The sequence below is a fragment of the Meles meles genome, chromosome 1 (genome assembly GCF_922984935.1).
Source record: "Meles meles chromosome 1, mMelMel3.1 paternal haplotype, whole genome shotgun sequence".
Taxonomy (NCBI): Eukaryota; Metazoa; Chordata; class Mammalia; order Carnivora; family Mustelidae; genus Meles; species Meles meles.
In genome coordinates, this window is record NC_060066.1 from 113757381 (window position 1) to 113775919 (window position 18539).

Genomic DNA, 18539 nt, shown 5'->3' on the forward strand with positions numbered 1-18539 from the left:
AATTAGGAATAAAGAGGGTCACTTCAAAATGTTAAATGGGGGGTGCTTGGGTGGCTTAGTGGGTTAAGCCTCTGCCTTTGGCTCGGGTCATGATCTCAGGGTACTAGGATTGAGCTCCACATCGGGCTCTCTGCTCAGCAGGGAGCCTGCTTCCTCGTCTCTCTCTGCCTGCCTCTTTGCCTACTTGTGATCTCTGTCAAATGAATAAATAAAAACTTAAAAAAATGTTAAATGGATCACTTCAAAAGGGTAAAATGAAGATAAAACCATTTTAAACTGGGGTATATGTAAGACTATAACTTGAAAATAGATCAAGCAGAAATAGAAATAAAAGGAGTAATGAGCAAATTCACTGCATCTCTGAGCAACAACAATAAAAAATCAAGAAAGCAAAGACTGTTTTAGAAGACTGAAAAAGAAAATAAACAATTCTGATATAAGGAACATATATAGAATCTTTCATGCCATAATTTGAGAATATGATCTCTCAAAAACAGAGTTATGCTTATGAAAATTCATTAGGTACCAATGATAAAACAATTCTTAGTACATTTCAACGAATTCATAATAGATAGACCTTTTTCTCTATCCGTAATCTATTAAAGACAACAAAGCCAAATAAAAAATCCTATGTGCTTGGAAATTTAAAAAGACATGAGTCAAAAAAATCACAACAGAAATCAGAAAACAGTTATAAAGAAATAAAATATACTAAGTAACAAACCTTGTGGGATGCAGCTAAAATAATACAGGAAAACTTCTAATCTTAAATGTATATATTAGAAGAGAAAAAAGACTAAAAGTTTGAGCTCAACACAGAACTAGTAAGTTGCAACTAATAAATTTCTGAAATTCATAAATATAAATGCTGAATACGAAAAATGCAGGATACAAAATGTTCAAAAATATACAAAACTTAATATTTATGTATGAATACATTTGTGATAAAGCTTTAAAGAAAAAAAAGGCAGTGATAAGCATAAAATGGAGAACAGTGGTTCCCTTTGGGGAAGAATGAGTTAAGGGGGCTTTCCAAAGTGGTTTTGAATACATGGGTTTGATTTATTTCTTAAATTGAGTGATAGGCATTCAGGGATTAATTACACTACTTTCAATTCTTCTAATGAGTATGAAATATTTCATCATAAATTAAACTTCTGTATGTCACTCAATTTTGCAATATTTTATTCTTTCAGCTATCTCATTCCTTCTTTTTTGAACTCATCACAATCTCTAGTACTCATTCTTAACCTTTTCTCTAAGCTCTTATTTCCCTTCACCTCTAATCTTGGTTGTGTTTCTTCCCAGTTTAAACCTAGCCCTCCCTGATTCACATCCTTGCAGCAGTCTTTGGCTATGGGACTTTCTATCACATTCTTCTTCATCAGTTTTCACAAGCCACCTGCTTTGGCTTTTATAATATCTAGGAGTTTGTGTTACTGATGTTTGCATTGTATACTTCCTCTTTTCAATCTCCTTTTGCTACTCCTTTTTCTTTGCCTATGTCTATGTATTGATGTTTCACAGGGCTCTGAAGTGGCCCCATTACAACTAACTCCATGTGCTTTTTCTGTATGGATCATCTTTCCTAGCTTCAGTTAACATCCATAAGTCTTGATCTCAATTCTTTTATCTCCAAGTGAGACCTCTTCCCCGATTTCTAGAGCTGTTAGATTGTACACTTAATGGAACCAGTTAAATGTTTAAAAGTTACCTTGAGTTTCTGAATTCCTTATTTTTCTTCTAAAATTTATTTTCTTTCTTTCTTTTTTTATTTTTTAGGATTTTTATTTATTTATTTGACAGACAGATCACAAGCAGGCAGAGAGACAGGCAGAGAGCGAAGGAGGGGAAGCAGGCTCCCTGCTAAGCAGGGATCCGGAGCTCGATCCCAGGACCCTGGGATCATGACCTGAGCCGAAGGCAGAGGCTTTAACCCACTGAGCCACCAAGGCGCCCGTATTTTTTCCTTTTATTTACTGTTTTGAAGAATAGTCAATAAAACTAGAAATGGAAATATTCAAGATTCTTTCTTTCCCTTACATCCAACATGAAATCAAAGAACAAATCTGGTATATATCTGAGAATCATCCTTAAAACTACTCACATTTGTTCCCATTTCTGTGCCTTAGCTTATAGTCATCCTGGACCATTACAGTAGTTTTCTAATTCATCTTCCTGCCTCTAACTCTTGATTCTTCCACCGTCCTTTATACTAATGCCAAAGCATTCTTTCTAAAGTCTAAATTTTACTGAGTTTCTTCCTTGCCTAAAACCATTTATAATTTATGATTACTTACACAACAAATTTTAAACCCCACAATATGTACATAAGGTCCATCATGATCTGGCTTCTGCCTAAGTTTTCAGACTTATTTCTCATTCTCTTTTTCCCTCTTTCCTTCACCCTCTTGCCAACTACCAATAGATTCTTTGTAATTATTATCAACATATTAACATTTATTGAGCATTTATTTTTCAGCTACAGTATCCATTATTTTACATGTGTTATCTTGTATGACTTCCAAATTAACTTCCAAATTAAGGAAGGAAATTACTTCTATTCTGTCCATTTTATAAAGGAATACCATAGACTAGTAAGTTGTAGATGAAGATGGTTATATTTACAGAATTACTCACTGTTTTGCTAATCATCAGACTGTTTTCCACTTCAGGAACTTGCTTTACAAGGAATTTCCCCCCTCATAATCCACAAAAGTTTCAGTACAAAGTTCATTTACCATCTTCTATATGAAGCTTAGCCTTACTCTTCTTAAGTGTCATTGACTTGTTCTATATTCTACCCATCATAGTTTTCATAAGTCTTAATCACATTTGTTTTGTTTTCTACCTCTCATAGATTGTGAGGGTTGGTATGGAAGTCATTTGTTTTTATTTGACGAGGACTTAAAATAAGAACTTTATACTTAATTGAAATTCAATAAATATTTGTTGAGTTGAACTGTTGGATTTCTGCAATCTTGACTTCTCATGTTATTCACTTGTCAGTAACCTTCACTATATTGTAATATTATAAATATTTTATATATGTTTACAGCCTACATTTTCCTATCCCATGGCTTACCATAATGCCTCTATATTAAATATTTAGTAAGCTTTGGTTAATTAAAATATTACATTCACCCAGTACATGCCCATTTTACTAGTCTAATTCCCAAGCTTCCTATTACCTTTATGACAAAGGATGACTAGAATTAACATGACATATACCAAGGATCATCAAAAATTTTTAGCCCCAGCTTGTGTGTGGGGTTATCTGCAAAACTGTTTTAAATTTATCTAGTATTGTCTATTCCTGAATACAGAGTTCTTATGAATTTTCCATTTTAGTTAACTTTATAGTACAATGATTAATTTTTTAAGAGGAAGATATGGCCTAAAGAGATTAGTCTTTTTAGGTAAATTTAAGAAAAGGAAAATGTGAGGGATTCAATATGGTGGCGGAGGATGATCCTGAGCTCTCTCCCTCCCTTGGAAATCACAAATATACAGCTACATATGGGATAATTTCCTCTGAAAAAGACCAGAATTCTGGATGAAAAGATCCTTCCCCAAAATAGGCAAAAAGGACAGCATCAAGATGGGTAGGAGAGGCAGAGACACTGTTTTGCAAAAAGAATCCCCCCCTCCCCAAAATCAAAACCTTTACCTCACATGTAGTGATCCACAGCTGGGAGTGATCTTTTAAAATATGGAAATTTCCCCTGAGGAGTGAGAGGTTTGTGTTCTACATCAGACACCCCAACCCTTAGATTCTGCAGGACAGAGACAAGTTTCTAAATGCCAGTCTTTGAAAACCCGACAAGGATTATGTCCAGGAAAATACAGAACTGTAGTGAAAGGAGAACTTGCTCTTAAAGGTTTCATGTGCAGACTTGTTCACACTGAAACCTAACACAAAAACACCAATTTTAAAGGAATCTAGAGCGCCTGTGATTAAGACATAATTACTAATCTTAAATTACCTGCCTGTGAGCCAGGAAGCCATTAGGACTTTCTTCAGGGATATAGAAACTGGTGGGTGCTATATTTGTGACCTCATCTTACCTCACTAAGGTTGGTGTTCATGGGCACCATTTTGGAAATCTCTCTGACCTGCTAAGACTGGTAGGCATACTTAGCTGAGAACCCTGCCTTACCCCCACAGCACAATCACATGTCACAGCCAGGCTGGATGTCAGCTTGGATAATCTCTGTGTCCCAGCACAGCACCACATCATGGCTGGGCAAGATGACAGTCCTTCCTGTCCATGTACTGCAGATGTGTCATTGGACATAGGTATATGCAGTCCAAACAGTATGTCCCTTATGTATCTAGCTTTGTTGGTCAGAGGGGATGATGCTTTTGGCTTCCATATTCCTACATGAGCTGCTCCTTCAAGACAGGGTGGGGTGGCTTATCTGCCTAATAAATAGAAATAGAGACTCAGGCCAAGTGGACAGACAGAAGACTGTGTTCCAAATGAAAGAAGACAGAACCTCAGAAAGACCCTTATGAGACAGATAAAGCAATTTACCTGATAAAGAGTTCAATGTAATGATCATAAAGATGCTTATTGAACTCAGAAGGATACACGAATAAAGTAAGGTCCTCAAGAAAAAGTTATATAGTTTTCAGATTACAGATCTTTTACTGCTTTGGTTAGGGTTACTCCTAGATATCTTATGGATTTGGGTGCAATTGTTAGTGGGATAAATTCCTTGATTTCTCTTTCTGATGCTTCATTATTTGGGTGTATAGGAAACAACAGGTTTCTGTATATTGATTTTGTATCCTGCAGCTTTATTAAATTTGAGTAATTTTTTGGTGGAGTCTTATGGATTTTCTACATAGAACAGCATGTTGTCTTTGAAGAGTGAAAGTTTGACTTCTTCCTTGCTGATTCGGATCCTTTTTATTTCTTTTTGTTGTCTGACTGTGGAAGCTAGGGCTTTCAGTATTATGTTGAACAACATTGGTAAGAGTGGACATTACTGTCTTGTTTGATGGTCAAGGAAAAGCTCTCAGTTTTTTACCATTGCAGATGATATTAGCTTTGGGTCTTTCATATATAGCTTTTATGATACTGAAGTATATCTTCCCTAACTCTACTTTGTTGAGGGTTTATATCAAGAGTGGATATTGTACTTTGTTAAATGTTTTTTTACACACCTATTGAGAGGATCTATAGAACAGTTATGAAAAATCAAAGATGACACCAAGAAATGGAGAAATATTTTATGCTCATGGATTGGAAGAACAAATATTAAAATATCTATACCACCCAAAGTAATATACACATTTAATGCAATCCCTATCAAAATGCCACTAGCATTTTTCACAGAGCTAGAACAAACAATTTAAAATTTGTATGGAACCACAAAAGATCCCAAAGAGCCAGAGTATTGAAAATTAAAAGCAAAGCTAGAGGCATCACAATTCAGAACTTCAAGTTCTATTACAAAGCTGTAATAGAACAGTGATAGAACTGTAATCAAGACAGTACTGGCACAAAAATAGATACATAGATCAATGGAACAGAACAGGAAACCCAGAAATGGACCCCTAACTGTGTAGGCAACTAATTTTTGACAAAACAGGAAAGAATATCCTGTGGAAAAAAGACAGACTCATCAATGAATAGTGTTGGGAAAACTAGACAACAACATGAAAAAAAAAAAAAAAGGAAACTGGACCACTTTCTTACACCATAACCCAAAATAAATTCACCATAACCCAAAATGTGAGATAGGAATCCCTCAAAATCCTAGAGGAAAACACAGGCAGCAACCTCTTTGATACTGGCCCTAACAACTTCTTGCTAGATATGTCTCTGGAGGGAAGGGAAACAAAAAAGCAAAAATGAACTATTGTGATTTCATCAAAATAAAAAGTTTCTGCACAGCAAGGAACATAACTGAAAGGCAACCTATGGAATGGGAGAAGGTATTTGCAAAGGACATATCTGATATAGGGTTAGTATTTAAAATTTCAACACCCAAAAACCAAATAATCCATTTAAGAAATTGGCAGAAGACATGAATAGACACTTACAAAGAAAGCATACAGATGGCTAACAGACATGAAAAGATGTTCAAAACCAGCCATCATTAGGGAAATACAAATCAAAAGTACTGTGAGATATTACTTCACACCCATCAGAATGGCTAAAATTAACAACATAGGAAACAACATGTTGGCAAAGATGCAGGGAAAAGGGAACCCTCTTACACTCTTGGTGGGAATGCAAGCTGGTACAGTCACTCTGGAAAACAGTATGGAGGTTCCTCAAGACATTAAAAATAGAGCTACCCTATAACCCAGAAATTGTACTACTAGGCATTTACCCAAAGGTAAATCAAAGAAGAAACAAAAAAATATCTAAAGACAAATGAAAACAGAAATATGACATCCCACAATCTTTGAGATGTAGCAAAGGTAGTTCTGAGAGAGCAGGTGATGGCAATACAGGCTTACGTCTAGAAGGAATAAAAACATAAAATAATCTTAACTTTACTTGTAAAGGTGCTAGAAAAAGGAGAGCAAATGAAGCCCAAAGTAAGTTGAAGGAAAGAAATAATAAAGATCAGAGTGGAAATAAAAGAAGACTGAAAGCAGGAAGAGAACAATGAAAAATTAAGGTTAGTATTTTAAAAAGATAAACAAAATACACAATCTTTTGGTAGACTAACCAACAAAAGGAGAGAGAGTTCTAATAAAATCATAAATGAATGAGCAGTTATAACTAACACCACAGGAATACAAATCATCACAGGAGACTACTATGAAAAATTATATGCCAAAAATAAGATAACCTGGAAGAAATAATACAGTCCCAGAAACATACAATTTTAGAAAACTATGTCATGAAGGAATAGAAAATCTGAGTAAACCAATTAGTTGTAAGGAGACCGAATTGGTAGTCAAGAACCTCTCAACAAACAAAAGTCCTGGATCAGATGGCTTCAGTGGTGAATTCTACCAAACATTCAAAAAAGCCTTACTTCCTATACTTGTCAAAATCTTCCAAAAAATTGAAGAGGGAAATACTTCTAAATTTATTTTATGAGGTAACCGTCCCTCTGATAACAAAACCAGACAAAGACGTCACAAAAAAGAAAACTGTAGGCCAATATCATTGATGAACATGAAGGAGAAATTCTCAATAAAATATTAGCAAATCAAAGTCATCAATGCTTTAAAAGGAACATATATCATGATCATGTGGGATTTTCTTTAGGAATGCAAGGATAGTTCACCATCTGCAAACTGATCAATGTGATATACCACATTAATAAAATAAAGTATAAAAATATGTGACCATCTCAATATATGCAAATAAAGCATTTGACAAAATTCCGTATCCATTTATGATTAAAAACTCTCCATAAAGTAAGTATAAGTGAATGTACCTAGCCATAATAAAGGCTATATATGACAAACCTCACTCAGTGACATACTCAGTGGTGAGAAGCTGAAATCTTTTCCTCCATTCAGTTTTTCCTCCAAGATCAGGAGCAAGAGAGGGTTGTACCATCTCACCACTTTTATTTAACATAGTATTGGAAGTCCTTGCCACAACAATTAGGCAAGGAAAAGAAGAAAAAAAATACCAAAATGAGAAAGGACAAAGTAAAACTCACTCTTTGCTGATGACATCATATTATATGGAGAAAACCTAAAAGACCACCAAAAAAACTGTTAAAATTACATAGTGAATTCAATAAAGTAGCAGTATACAAAATCAATATACAGGAATCTGTGGCATTTCTATACACTAATAATGAATTATAAGAAAGATTAGAAAACAATTCTACTTATAATTGCATCAAAATGAATAAAATACTTAGGAATAAATGTAACCAAGTAAGTGAATGACTAATACACTGAAAATTGTAAGATACTGATGAAAGAAATTGAAGAATATGCAAATAAATGATAAGTTAGTCCATGCTCATGTATTGGAAGAATTCATATTGTTAAAATGTCCATAATGCCCAAAGCAGTCTAGAGACTCAATGTAATCTCTATCAAAATTGCAGTCGTGTTTTTCACAGAACTAGAACAAATAGTTCCAAAATTTGTATGGAACCACAAAGTAGCCTGAATAGTCACAACAATCTTAAGAAAGAAGAATAAAACTGGAGGTATCATACTCTCTCATTCTAATGCTGATTCAAAAAGATTTCTAAATCCTTATTTTTTATTTATTTATTTTTATTTCTTTTCAGCCTAACAGTATTCATTGTTTTTTGCACCACACCCAGTGCTCCATGCAATACATGCCTCCCTAATACCCACCACCTGGTTCCCCCAACCTCATACCCCCTGCCCCTTCAAAACCCTCAGGTTCTTTTTCAGAGTCCATAGTCTCTCATGGTTCACCTCCCCTTCCAATTTCCCTCAACTCCCTTCTCTCCATCTCCTCATGTCCTCCATGTCATTTGTTATGCTCCACAAATAAGTGAGACCATATGATAATTGACTCTCTCTGTTTGACTTATTCCATTCAGCATCATCTCTTCCAGTCCTGTCCATGTTGATACAAAAGTTGGGTATTCATCCTTTCTGATGGAGGCATAATTCTCCATCGTGTGTATGGACCACATCGTCCTTATCCATTTGTCTGTTGAAAGGCATCTTGGTTCTTTCCACAGTTTGGCGACCGTGGCCATTGTTGATATAAACATTGGGGTACAGATGGCCCTTCTTTTCACTACATCTGTATGTTTGGGGTAAATACCCAGTAGTGCAATTGCAGGGTCATAGGGAAGCTCTATTTTTAATTTCTTGGGGAATCTCCACACTGTTCTTCAAAGTGGCTGCACCAACTTGCATTCCCACCAATGGTGTAAGAGGGTTCCCCTTTCTCCACATCCTCTCCAACACATGTTGTTTCCTGTCTTGCTAATTTTGGCCACTCTAACTGGTGTAAGATGATATCTCAATGTGGTTTTAATTTGAATCTCCCTAACGGCTAGTGATGATGAACATTTTTTCATTAAACCCTTATTTTTATTATAACATTATTTACAATAGCCAAGAAACAGAATAAACCTACATGTCTGTTGGATGAATGGTTAAAGGAGAGGGGTTAAAATGGAATACTGCTTAACCATGAAAAAGAATGAAATCTTGCCATTTGTGGTAACTTAGATGAACCTTGAAGGTATTATCCTTGAAGATAGTACCTTGAAGCTACTATCCTTCACAAAGGTAGTGAATAAGTGAAATCAGTCAGAAGTAAGGTAGAGAAGAGACAAATACCATACAATTTCGGTCATGTGTAATTAAAAACAAAACAAAACAAAGCAAAAACAAACTCAGATATAGAGAACAAATAGGTGATTATGAGAGGGGAAGGGGATTAGGTGGTTTATAAATTGGTTAGAAGGGGGTGAACTGTATGGTGGTATATGGTTACTAGACTTTTAGTGGTGATTACTTTGTAGTGCATACAGATGTCAGATTATAATATTGTATACCTGAAACTTATCTAATGTCATTTATCAATTTCATTTCAATAAAAAATATAAAAAGTAATTAGATACATTAAAAATAGAAAACATAAGGCAAATTTTAGGACTTCTAAGCAATCATATCTATTGGCTTGGGATACAATATCTCAAGGAAGAAAACTTATTACTTGAAAGAGTTTAAACATTAGGGAATAAGGCATTAAACCCACTGAGCTGGAGGAATGTCCAGTTGTTTGATATATATGCTTTATCTTTATGGAAATCAAATGTGTGTAAATCCAGGTGGAAAACTTATACCACAAACATATTAAGGATAATTATTTGCATAATTAGGGATATAGCCATGGAACCAAATTTTCAATGAATAGTCTGCATGTTTTCTTAGGAAATTTATCACTGCACTAGAATATTTGTTTGAAGTCTTTCATTATTGGATAGAAAACAAATAGAAGCTCAAAACACTATTTATTGTAATATTATTTGTGGTAGTAGGAAGATGATAGCAATCTAGATCTAACCCTGGGGGAGTATTAGCACGGGATGGATACATAGGAAATATTTGCAGAAACCAGAAAGTGCAAACTGGATATGCACACACACACACACACACACACACACACACGAAGAAACTATTAAAAATATGTTGTTGTGTGAAAAATAAGGAAACTCTTATCTATAGCACAGCAATTTACATTTACATTTACTTACAAGTTATTTATTAACTTGTTCTCTTTTCATTCCCATTCTGTAGTCCCATATCTTGCTCTTACTCCATGGTCAACTCTCTTCAAAAGCTTGTTTTTAAACCTTTCCTTTATACACAGCCTCGAAAATGGGAACAGTTTTTGTGTGCATGACATTTGATGTAAACTGCCTTGTGCAGACCAGTAATAATAATATGCCACAGCCTGAGGTGTATGATTGACTCAACTCTCTGCAATTGATGTCTTTTATTTTATTTATTTTTAAAAGATGTTATTTATTCATTTAACACACAGAGAGAGATCATAAGCAGGCAGAGAAGCAGGCAGAGAGGGAGGAGTAAGCAGGCTCCCTGCTGAGCAGAGAGCCCCATGCGGGGCTCAATCCCAGGACCCTGAGATCATGACCTGAGCCGAAAGCAGAGGCTTAACCCACTGAGCCACCCAGGAGCCCCAGCTGATGTCTTTTAAAAAACAAAATTAAGTTTAAATTAAAGAGAGAAGTCAGTGTCAATAGATGATCTAGAAATGAACTGTACTTGAAACTGTGCTGTGAAGGAAAATATATTGTGCAGAATTTAACTTGCATACTATTTCAGAACAAGCCCAGGTGTAACGTGAGGCAAAGTGTCTCACATAAACTTGTGCAGCAGAGAATATTCATTCTTTGGTCACAAAAATGATCTTATATCATTCTTTCACTTTATTGTGTTGCTTATGTAGCCTTGTGTTAATCTCAACAAATGCATAAAATTTCTCATTTAGCAGCTGATTGGCTCTCAGGTTTATGGAAATTGTCTAGATTGGGACACACAGATAGAAAAGAACCAAAGAAGTTCCTCTTGCCTTTGACTATCATAGAAGGGAAGTTAAATAACCCCCTGGTACAAATACATATTGGTCTTTGTCGGTGTTTAAAGGTACTCTCAGAACTTACAACAGAAATACATTAGGTTATGATAGTACCGGTGGTAACTATGTTTATGATATAGCAGTAAAAACAATCATAATCCCAACGATATATTAGGGAGTGGACTAACCCCAGGTCCCTAAAGTCTGACAACTATATAGTAAATCCTCGGGTAGATCTATCAGCACAATGATGACAGGGGCTTATATAAGAGTGAGCTAATATTTCTTCTGGGCTTGCATCCAATAGCCAGGGACTGTAGGGAAACTGCCCTTGGTAATTAAGTCCTAATTCAATAATTATTTGAGTAGGAAAGGGTTAAAATCAATGTTGGTCTTTGCATACTGCAGTTTTTCTATTTTCAGGACCTATCATCTTGAGGAAAAAAAAAAGGCAACAACACAAATCTAATGCCCTTAGCAGATGGATCTGTGTTATTGCAGAACAGGGACCTGGAAAGTCTCCATATACCAAGCTATAAATATTCCTCTGACATTTATTATCCTCACTTGAGTTCAGGTGCTTAAATACTTGGACTGAAGTCATGTTTATAGCAGAAAAAAGTTGGTCTTTAAGTATACCTTGTCGCTGGCTAAATTATTAGCAACAGACAAAGATGGAGGGTAAGTATGCTGGAGCAAGGGAGTCTCCTACTTAAGAGAGGTCATGGAATCTTTAAGTCAAATTAGTTGAAGTTTAGATTTGCTTGTAGTACAAATTCCCAAACACCTCACCACAGACAATTTGATGGATCACATCCCAGCAACTCCCCACCAACCCCGAACTTTCCAAATATGTATCTACCAGTGACATTCTGTGGTCTTGTATTTGAGTCCCAGCACTGCCAGCTGCATAGGATTGTAAATTCAAGCTATGAATCTCAGGTCACATTGCATTAATGGATGTGTAGGATTATGCAAACCAGCAGATAATAACCATTATAAAATCCTTCTTATAAAATAAAATCAAACTAAAGGTGTCAGCATAGATTAACAGTCCTTCTTTATTTCAGGGTGTGGATTCGTCAAGTGTGGTTATTTTGTGGTTCAGGCTAAGATTTAGTAGTATTGTTCTTAATTAGGGTCTACTTAATTCCCTTGGGAATGATTTCTTGGAGCCTGGGATAGGTTTCATTTTGAAAGGAAAAGAATCCATGCATGACTTTGTCTGGGATATTGTATAATAAAGTCTTGTAGATATATCCATCCCAAAGCTATTCCTAACCCTTGCTCAGGTGGACCCAGAACAGTGTGAAGCTGAAGAAGACCCATAGGCCTCCTCTTTCATCCTGTCCTTCCCCAGCCTGAATGACCCCTTTGTGGCTGTCAAAAAAAGCTGATCCAGTGTGATGCTATACAAGTACATTTATAGTGTCTGGAACTGGCAGCACATTTTAAAGGGACAGTCATTGTCAGATTACATTATCTAGAGAAGACTGAGGGGCCTAGAAGTTATGAAATAATAAATATAGTCAAAGAAGTTAAATTTCTCTTTTTCCAGCTAAATATCAACAAGATATCATAGTGCTAAGTGCACAATCTTAGGAGCCAGATTGTCTACTTTCAAATCTTGGTCTTCTGGTTAGTGACTGTGCAAACTTCAGTAGGTTATTTAAGTTACTTTTGTTTTGTCATTTGCAAAAGTGGAAAAATAATAATGCCTACCTTATAATGTTGCTGTGAGGATTAAATGAATTATTAATAATAAAGTACTTAGAACAACATCTGAAACTAAGTAACAGTATTTGAAACTAGTATTTGAAACAGTGTTTGACAAATAAATGAAAGGATATAAAAGTTGTGAGTTTTGCATGTATAAATGCATACTTTTGGGGGGAGGTTTATGGCTATTTATATTTTCAAAGAATACTATAACTCTGACCTTCAAAAAGATTAATGTTGAGGGGCACCTGGGTGGCTCAGCGGGTTAAAGCCTCTGCATTCGGCTCAGGTCATGATCCCAGGGTCCTGGGATCAAGCCCCGCATCGGGCTCTCTGCTTGGCTGGGAGCCTGCTTCCTCCTCTCTCTCTCTCTGCCTGCCTCTCTGCCTACTTGTAATCTCTATCTGTCAAAAAAATAAATCTTTAAAAAAAAAAAAGATTAATGTTGAGAATAAAACAAAAATCAATGGATGAAAATTTCAAGGAGGTTCACTTTGGTTTGTAGGAAAGGAATTATTCTTAAATTTTGTCAAAACACAGTCAAATTTTGTCAAAACACAGAGCATCAGAAGCTCTATCCCAGGAACTTTCATCTGATGTTAAATGACCACAACTTGGGGGTTGAAGGGAAAACCAAATGGACTGTCATTATCAGAGATCTTAGAGGTGAGAGGTGTTTCAGCATCCCTTCCCCACACCCCTCTCTTCCTCTTTCTGCATCACTCTTTTCCCATAATTGAATAATATGTGAGTCTCTTGGGTTGGTGCAGTTTTGAAGTTGAAAGGTTACATAGTCCATCCATATCACCAGTTACTCAGTAATGATGCCAGTCAAATCACTCCCACCCCATGCTAAAATTTTTCTGGTATTACTCTAATTCTTAGATAATCCTTTTGCAAAGAACCTAAGTGCAATTATAATGTTTCATCATCCAACCCATCAAACGCTGCTCTACACTCTGAATTTTCATTAGCTTGTAATTTAAGTGTTATATTTTCTGTGAAGTCTTCTCTAAATCCTCTAAAAAGAGTTAGCTACACTGTTATGAATTCCCATGTTACTTTATTGAAATCACTGCTGTATCACTCGTGAGACATGCTAATATCTCTCATATTATAATATAAGCACATGAAAGGCTGGGCTGAGATTGTCCATTGTATCTCTGTGGTAGATACTACTAATTACCTACCAAGTTCCTACTCTTCCTTACTGAAAATGTTTTCTGGACTCTCTTGCACTTAGATGTGATCATATGACCAACGAGAGGTAAAAGAAGACTATGCGACTGGGTACTGACTAAAGCAATATGGATGCAACTGTATCATGTTTCTATACCTGGTCATAAAACCCCACGCATCCTCAAGAATCCTTGTCCTTTGATAGCACTCTGGAACTTCTTTGACTGTTTTTGGACTTCTTGTAAAATAAACTCCTATTTGAAATATTTTTTTATTATTTACGGCTGAAAAATAGTAGTGTTGCTATCTTCAATATTCATGAAATAGCGAGCAACAAGGTTCTAAGAAGGTATATGGTAATATTATTTCTGAGTTTTAAAAAGTACATTTTTAATTGAGGAAGAACATTTTAAGTTATCTAAACAAATTCTAGCAAAGAAGTTGGATCTAGAACTACAAAAAAATACAATAAAAAGGAGAGTAAGTATCATGTAGGAAAAGAAACCAGTATATAAGTTTGATGTTTAAATGGATTAGGGAAAAGGAATATAATCAAAGGAAAAAGAAACAGGATAGAAATCGTCAGATGATGTTTCCAAAATTGTGTCTACTTTCAAGGTGAAGTTTTCATTAGAGAGAATCTGGGATACACTTCTCCTTTGAATGTTTCGTATCCTCACATGGGAAGCAGGTCATTTCCAATACAGCACTACTGCAAGGGACTCCTGAAAGATCTCCTGTTGAGGGTGGATACGCTGAGGCTTTCAGTTCTTTTTGTATACAAAGTCAGGGATTTTTTTTTTTCCAAGAAGTTGAAATAGCATTGGTTGAAATCTTTGCAATACTTTAAGCATCAAAACAGCTGTCATGAATTAAGATGTGATTTTTGAGGCAATTCAGGCAGTCCTGGAATGCAAACTGTGAGGCTTTGTCTCTGAAGGGAAGTGATATAAAATTCATTAAAGTTTGGAAATACTCAAAAGTTCAGTTAAAAGAGACTGAAGAGTTAAAAAAGGCCGAGAGAACCTAATGATCTGTTCTCAAATTTGTTAAATTGTATCTCATTTCCTATGTATTTATTATAGAATCTAAGTGGATCAAACATGCACTTTGTGTTACAGTGTTTATTCCATAATTTAAGTTTACTTTAAAACTCCTTCATAAATACAAAGAGAGAGTCTGAGGTCTTTGCACCATAAGCTGCAACTTTAGTTTCGAGAGTTGGTTGCTTCCTCAGCTAGAGGAACCAGACCTTATGGACAATCCAGGTCTAAGTTAAGACTGTTGTGGTTGTTTTCACATGTTTTTAGTGGGAATCATTCCAATAAGTGTTATTTGTTGTTTGTTGTTGATATCCTGGTCTTCGAAAGAGGAAGCTATGGTTATTTTTAATGTTACATATCTAAGTTTATTTTCAAATAACTGTATAATCCTCCCCCATTCCTATCATTATCTTTTGGACAATTTTCCTAGTTGTCAGCTCAGAGGTGTACTCATTTACTCATGCTTTCTTTCAGTGATCATTTACAAAACATGAGCTAGAGGGTAGGCATTGCCTTGGAGATTAGGGCTAAAGAAGATGACAACATTTCTACCTTTAAGGGCTTAGAGTTGAAGAGACAGGGAGAGAGCATGATGCATAACCACTCCCGATAAGGTGTATATGTTGATGTACAGCAGACAGGATAGTCTGAAAACTTGATAATATGCTGAATTCAGGAAGGAGATTGAGAGACAGATAAGTTTTGATGAATCTTTGATTTCTGTCTTAGAAAACACTGGTTACTTTTTACAGTCCACAAAATGAGGAAAATTAAGAGTTAGGTGATGAATCAGGTCTGTGAGCACTGCCCAGGGCATTAATCTATAAAAGATCCTAATATACCATAATCAGGAATCACAGGTATGGTGCCAGTTAAAGACTCAGATTTTCACACACAGTCACTTAAATTGGTGTTTTCCTGGTGAACTGATTCCAGTCTTGGTAAACTAATAGCATGTGGAAGAGAAATAAACACAACTCTTTTTTTTTTTAAATTTTATTTATTTTTTTTATTTGTTTATTTACAGCATAACAGTGTTCATTGTTTTGGCATCACACCCAGTGCCCCATGCAGTATGTGCCCTCCCTATTACCCACCACCTGGTTCCTCAACCTCCCCCCCACCGCCCCTTCAAAACCCTCTGGTTGTTTTTCAGAGTCCATAGTCTCTCATGGTTCATCTCCCCTTCCAGTTTCCCTCAACTCCCTCTCCTCTCCATCTCCCCATGTCCTCCATGTTATTTGTTATGCTCCACAAATAAGTGAGACCATATGATACTTGACTCTCTCTGCTTGACTTATTTCGCTTAGCATAATCTCTTCCAGTCCCGTCCATGTTGCTACAAAATTTGGGTATTCATCCTTTCTGATGGAGGCATAATACTCCATTGTAAACACAACTCTTTACTGACGCCATCCTCTTCCGTTTGAGGAATGATAGGAAGCATGCCTTCAAGGGGGTAGTTGCAGGTCTTGTCCCCAAACCTGAGAGCAGCCATATGAGTCACCTGAGGCCAGCATTTACTATCAGCCATTATTCTGATACTAACTAAAGCATGGCAAGGTGCTATTTACCTGGGACATGGTTTTATTATATTTATTTATTTTACTAGCTAAAATGTAAACATCTTTTAAAATTTTTTATTTTTAAAAATCTTTTATTTTTTATTAACATATAATGTATTATTTGCCCCAGGGATACAGGTCTGTGAATCATCAGGCTTACACATTTCACAGCACTCACCATAGCACATATCCTCCCTAAAGTCCATAACCCTATCCTTACCCCCCCTCCACCCAGCAACCCTCACTTTGTTTCATGAGATTAAGAGTCTCTTACAGTTTGTCTCCCTCACTTTAAAAATATTTAAAAAGATTTTTTAAAGTATTTTTTAAATTTTTAAATTTATTTTTCTTTTTAATTTCTATGTCTAGTGGGAGACTTGAACTCATGACTCTGAAATCAAGACTGGACCAGCCAGGCACCCCGAGATTTTTTTTTTAAATTTTAGAGGATGTGCTCAGCATTGATGAATAGAAATAAATTAGCAAATATATTTTTATTTTTCCTATTCTGTTAGAAATTTTCTTGAAATTAAAGTGAAAAATAAAATAGAACAACCCACAGTCTGTGCTATGTCAGAAAATTACATTCAAGAATTTGTTACCGAACATTGATTGATTGGAAGTGTTCTTTTCATAGAACTCACACTCTAGCACGCACACCAAAATAATATTTGACTAATTGCTGACATTATTATAATCTTGCTAGGTGGCCTATTACACTTAATTTAGCAATATGAAACCAAATTATATTGCAGGGAATATATACACAAATGAACAGTGAGTTTATTTGTCCTCAGGATTCTAATTATAACTGATTCTATGTTTCACATAATATAGGAAAAGTGCTAAGGAATTTTACTTGTAAATCTGGCTTGTGGTTTTAGGAGCATTTAGCATAGCTCATTAAGATGAATTTACCTACAATCTTGTAGAGACTCTAGATGGATAAAACATTCATTGATATGTTAACAAAGTTTATTTCTATAGTAATTTTGGTTTACCTTAAGACTATCACATATGGAAAAGAGAGTCTGACCTATTGGATCCAGAAACACCCATGTCAAATAACATCTGACTTATCTGACCTTATCTATGTAAAATGTTACTTCTCAAAAAGTGATGATAGGGGCGCCTGGGTGGCTCAGTGGGTTAAAGCCTCTGCCTTTCGCTCAGGTCATGATCCCAGGGTCCTGGGATCGAGCCCCGCATTGGGCTCTCTGCTTGGCAGGGAGCCTGCTTCCTCCTCTCTCTCTCTCTGCCTGCCTCTCTCCCTACTTGTGATCTCTATCTGTCAAAAAAATAAAATCTTAAAAAAAAAATGATGATAAAATATTTTGCAGACCTGTAAATCAGAACAATAAAAGCTTGTAAGTGTATTTTAAAAAGACTTTAACCATATCTACAGAAGTCAAACTTCATCCTTACTAATGGTATTTATTTTAGAGTGATGGAGAGCTATAAAGTAAAAGACAATTTTAAAAATTTCAAAATGTTATATTGTGTCAAAGAATGTATATGGTTAACCTCTATATAATGAAGTATGCATGTTTATTAAATCAATTTCTCATACCATATCTAAATAAATATTGAAAAAATAATGAAAAAATAATGAAAATTAATTTTAAGGGGTCTCTGAATATTTGCCTGCCTCATGTTTAGTTCATCTGGGAGGAACCAATTTTTAGAGAGAGGTGATGAATCAAGTTTTGGATGTGCTGTGTTAGAGATACTTAATGGACATCAAAATGAAGGTAGCCGGAATTTATATAACAGTAGGATAGCCTAATGGTTGACAGCCTGGACTCTGGAGTTCAACATGGGCTGAGCTCTTTCCTGCCTTAGCCAATTATTAATTATGTGACCTTGGGTGAGTTATATAACCTGTCAGTGCCTCAGTTTTCCTTTTCTGTGCCTACCTTATAGGGTTATTATGGGATTAAATGAATTTATATTTGTAAAGCTCAGTGCCTAGAGCATGGAAGGCACCATTATAGTATTTG